Here is a 6,000-nt window from a genome sequence, read left to right on the forward strand (position 1 = left end):
ACTGTGGAGACCTCACGCCCCACGTGTTGAGCAATTCGGCGGTACGTCCACCCGGCCTCCCGCATGCCGACTATACGCCCTCCCTCAAAGTCCGTCAACTGCACATACGGTTCACGTCCACGCTGTCGCGGCATGCTACCAGTGTTAAAGACTGCGATGGAGCTCCGTATGCCACGGCAAACTGGCTGACACTGACGGCGGCGGTGCACAAATGCTGCGCAGCTAGCGCCATTCGACGGCCAACACCGCGGTTCCTGGTGTGTCCGCTGTGCCGTGCGTGTGATCATTGCTTGTACAGCCCTCTCGCAGTGTCCGGAGCAAGTATGGTGGGTCTGACACACCGGTGTCAATGTGTTCTTTTTTCCATTTCCAGGAGTGTATATTTTTCATCGCTAAAATATGTAGGTCAGTTTCGTCCTAATTTCCAATCTTCGCTTATTCGAGCTACCGAGGTACAAATCTTCTTCGAGTTCTTTAGTTTCCTGCTTTCGTCACTGCATCTCCTTCCCAGAGATCATCATCCACCACTACCGTCGCCTTGCCATAGAGATCTTATTGTTAGTACACTTCGTGCGCTCGTTGAAGACTCTCCGGCGGTGGGATACGGCAGCTAGTCCAGACGATAAAAATCGAAGGTACCCGACTAGCACTGGAAGTTTGCCCTTGCTGCCAGCCGAGTCCGACTGTGTCAGCAGGAAACACTGAACATAGCACGTCATCTGGTTTCGTTTATGAAAGTCGAGATAAAATTCAGAACAGGAAAGGCAACACAGAAAACTGACAGGAACGCCAATTAGAACTGAATTATAAGATGAGCTCTGGTTATTCTATAAGGATTCCCGATTTCAGTGAGCGAATAGCAGCTGCCTTAAATAAATTTTCCTGTTATTTTGCACTGTTGGCATCAGAAGGAAAATGCTAATCCTCACGCCTAACTGCCTACACGAGTAACACGATCGTTGATAGCGTCAGATAAATATCTTAATTACAAACGACCACTTTCGTGACTTAGCGCTTAGTGAGAAACGAACCTAAACATATTACGGGAGTAAATAAATTAGATATCGTTTTCCTTTTGAAATGGCAGTATTTTGGCCGACGACTGCCTATTGCAGGCAATGGCCAAAATGTGGTCGTTGAAAGTAGTATTGGCGATAGTATTTTTAAATGTTTACGTAAAGTCTGTTGTGTTCTGCTTCGAACGCATATACATGTGAACAAATGAAACAGTAAGCTAAGCGAACAGTCAAATAAGATAACACTTTACTGATGCGGAAGATGCACTTATCTTTAGCTCTCCACTTTTGTGGTTGTGTGAGCACGCGTGGAATTAATTATGGTGTTGAACGACTTGCTGTTCCAATACACAAGAGGCAGTCGCAGGCACTGAGCTACGTTAATTTACAAGTCTGCATGTAATGAATCCTGAATGGTTACTGCAGCTACGACCAATACGTGTCTCTTGATGGCACTCAACACTCTGCACATTTAAGCCAGAACTAGGCTCGACCGACAAGACAACGGAACACTCACAAGTGTAAATACACGAGATTGATGAAACTTGGGGGGGCGGGGAGGGGGGGGGCTGTGTATATGGGACAAAATAATGCAATATGTATTTTCTTTGTAGGAGCCCAGTTTCACTTTTTGTTCATAAAACACACCCGAAATAGTAATAGGGCTTGTTAGGTTTGGAGAGTGTATCTTCGAAACGATGATTTATAAAAAAAGTTTTTCGTGTAAAAGTTGAGGTAATTAACGTTCTTGAAAACCGTATAATTAACTTTTGTGATTTGAAATTTTGCAATAGACCATACTGCCATTAACGTAATGAAATCCCTTCTTACACGATCAGTAACAGAAGTTTAAAGTCACATAGATCACTGTGCGATAAAGCTGATTTCTGAAATACGATTTTTGGAAAAAAGCTGTAAGTTACGCACCGTGGTACGATAACTATTTAAATTATCTAATTATTTATTATTATTCTAACTATTTAATTTATTTATATTTATTTCATGTTTTAAGTTGTTATACGTTTTACATTCACGTTTCTTTGTTTTCAGTTTGCCCTTTCGCATACACGTATTTTGTTAACTGAAAATAGGAGTTCATTATTATGATAAAATAACACTACAATAATGAGAATCTGTAATGCTTAGAACATTCAGATTTTTTACACCAAGCACATAAACTGATAGAAATTTCTTAACGGAGAACACAGTATAAATCAAAATGCACTAGGATTTCAAATTGTCGCAGGCGATCACCTAAATATCCTTAGTTGTAACAGGCATGTTTCAGTACATTGGTAAGTATTGGCGAAGAGAACGTATTATTTACTAGTGACTGCTGCTTGATTACGTAGAGACTGACATTATAACCATTCAGTAGGACTATATCTGAAAATCTTCTTCCTAAGTTCTTCCAAGATCGAAAGCCGTATAGTCTCATGGCTATAGCTGTGTCACCGAGCTCTTGGAAACCACTGGGTGAACAAGCTCCTTGTCCTCAGAAACCACGCTCTAGAGGTTTCTTTCACCTTATTGATCACCACAAGACTTCAACCACCCCCTCATTGAGAAAAAACTTCTTTCAAACACCTTTTGACCTGGCCACAAGTTTGTCTACCAGATTTCCGTGGTACCACTAGGACATATGGGTCGCCAAAAAGTTTCTCCAATTCTCAGTCCAAACTCTCTATTTGTCTCTCCTAAAACTAAAAACGGGCGGGGGTTGGTATGACAAAAACAGTTTTGCTCGTAGACCCGAGGACAAAGAACTATAACTAATTAACTTCTTTCGCAAAGACTTATCATTCTACTGAATCATGCTTGATGCAAATCAGCATCCTTAAAGGATGACAATCCACAATTTAAGATTTTATTTTGTATTGTTTCCTCCGTCGTGTAAATTACGTGAAGACATTTCTTTCACTCTATGTGCGTGATATAATTAACTTTACGTTTAAGGGACTTCTTTACAGTTTATCATTATTGTAATGACATTGTATCACAGTAATGAGTTACTATTATTTTTAATTACAAAATAGTCGTATGTGAAAGAGTAAGCTAAAAACATCTAGGTCAACTAAGTAGTTAGAAATATAATGAATGTTCAAATATTTCAATTAAATTCCCACAGCGCGTTGTACACAGCTCATTTTCCAAAAGTGGGATTTCAGAAAACTGCTTTATTTCACTTGGAAGGTATGTGGTTTCATAGTTTTTCTTTAATTTATGACGTACAAAAGTTTTCGTTCTTCAAAGTTACGTAAGGATGGTCGGGGACTTTGACAAATTTGTAATTATTACTAAAGTTGATTATACAGTTTACAAGAAAGTTAATTACATATCAAATTGTATACGAAAAACATTACATCTTTTCGAAGATATTCCCTCTATACCTAATATGGCATATTACCTTCTGGGGTACGTTTTATCCACCAAGTAAAATTGGGCACAAAAAAATACGTATTGTGTTATTTTGTACCGTCTACACCACCGTCAGTTTCCATGAAGCTCGTGTTTTTGCACTTAGGAATGTCCGCTTGTGATCGACGAAACAGCGACACTGCCTTTTGGAAGTTGAAGCAGAACTTTTTAAGTATGACCACACTCGAGACGGCACTCTAGATACAAATCGTAGACAGAACTGGCAGGTCTTGTTCTATGCAGAGTCATTTCAGGCAATTGAATCAGAGGCGGCTCCTCGTAACTACGGGAGGCGTGGCTTACTGCTTCTTCCTGATTGGCACCCATGCAATGTTTCCTGGATGTGCAACATCTCTGATTCGCTGCGATCGGCTATCGACGACAGCGATAAAAGAACGGAAGCAATTACCTATCGGATCACCAATATCTAGCGGCTTTACGCGCTTTTAATACATATTTAGATGTAACAAATTCTGTATTAGTATGCTGTATTTAGAAATCGAGGATCAATGATTTAGGAACCTTTCGAATACTATGAGAGAACCCCATGGTTATTATTTATACACCGTATGGCATATGGTAGCAACACGTATACAAATATAAATAAAATAATAAGTCTAATTTGCAACACATATAGGAAGAAAAACACAGAGAATGGAGAGATGTAGCATGCAAGACTAGTTATGGACATCACATCGATGTCTAGACATTCTATCCACTTCAATGAGTGAGATGTGGCTTCTATAAAGTTATCAGCTGACCACGTTATTTTCTTATATGGTAAACGTTTAAGAAATAGTCCTTAGTCTGATCAGGTTCTCCATAGTCACAACCTGGGCTGTATGCAAGCACTCATTAATAAAGCCTTGACTTACGCAATTTGTGGCCGCTTGGGATAAGTTCGAGACTAGTCCAAACTTTTCTTAAAACATTTTCCATCACGTGACACTGACGGTTCAGGAATCATCAGTACTCGCATACGATGAAGGAACTGTCAGTACTGGTAACACGGATGTATTTATTATTTATTGACCAATGACGTGTTTCGTCTGATTCAGGCTTCTTCAGATTAACCTACACAAAAAATACACGTTTCGTTAGAAGTGGCATGATCCCATTTTTCAGAATATGACTTACTGAATATTGGGTGGCGGTAGGTACATTGTATACCGAGAATTCAGCACGTCCTAGCATATAACTTCCCTCGTCAAATATCTGGAAACACTGCTTGGTGTCCCATAAATAATCAGAACGGAATATAGCCGATAAAGTCACACCCGGTTACCGGCTTCGTTATAAGTATACACTGAAGAACCAAACAAACTTGTACATCTGGTAATATATCGTGTAGGGCACCCGCGAACACGCATAAGTGCCGCAGAACGACGTGGCATGGACTCAACTTGTTGCCTTACATAGGCGTTGCCGGTCGCAGTGCTGTAATCTGCCTGTTTACACATCTCAATTTGAATACGCATGCCTATACAAGTTTCTTTGACACTTGAGTGTATATTTTACTCACCGTTAAACAGAAGAAAAAGAAAAGTCAACAGCGCACGTTTTTGAGACATGCAACGTAGTCCAGTAAATGCAAAATAGTATCAGGTCTACATAGATCTGTCACTATAATAACATGTCGTAGGTGTACTAGCTCACGTACGGGCTATTCACACAGTATTAGTTGTAGTAGCTTTACTTATCCATAGATCTCTTTTTAAGGGTGTAGGACATTTCAAAGTATTTACAAGCTTAGATGAGTTCAAAATAAACTAATTGGTATACACATATATTTACAGACTTCTAGTTAGAGACAATCATTAGATTTACTCCATTATACAACACTTTATCTACGAATAACGTATTAAATTATGTAATGCCACAGTGTTCACTCATACCTCACTATCAGTCACTGCACACACTATACACACTTCACTCACTACACACACACACACACACACACACACACACACACACACACACACACACATACACACACGCACTCACGCGCACTGCTGATCTCTGGGCGATATTCTGTACCGCAACTTCTCAGTTTCTATCATGAAAAACTAAGTCAGCATACCTCCACGATGAGTAACATGTTGAGCTCAGAACGATGAAGAGATATTAGTATTGTGTTACGCTTAGCTTGGTGGTAAATATTTCTAGAAAGGAAAAAAGAAGGGGAAAAGCATAAAGTGAAGGTGTTATGTGGAATGTTGGATGTTTTAAAATCGTTATTATTATTATTTATTTGTCTAACATTTTTTATCAAACTCCTACTTAGTTTTATCTAAGTAATCCTTCACTGTATAAATAGTTTCGCATAATAGGTACTTTTTAGCTGCCTTTTTAAATAAGTGTATTTTTGCAATTTCTTTAATCTCCTTTGGTAATTTATTGTACAGTTTTATTCCTTGGTAGAAAATGCTGTTTTGAGTTTTATGTTCATTTTTTGTTGGTAAATGTAAGTTGAGTCTATCTCTTATTGCATGGTCATTAACAGAGCTATTTGTGCAGCAATTACCAATGTTATTTTTGATATGTACAACTGACTGGTAAATGTATT

This window comes from Schistocerca americana, chromosome 4 (assembly GCF_021461395.2).
Source record: "Schistocerca americana isolate TAMUIC-IGC-003095 chromosome 4, iqSchAmer2.1, whole genome shotgun sequence".
Classification (NCBI taxonomy): Eukaryota; Metazoa; Arthropoda; class Insecta; order Orthoptera; family Acrididae; genus Schistocerca; species Schistocerca americana.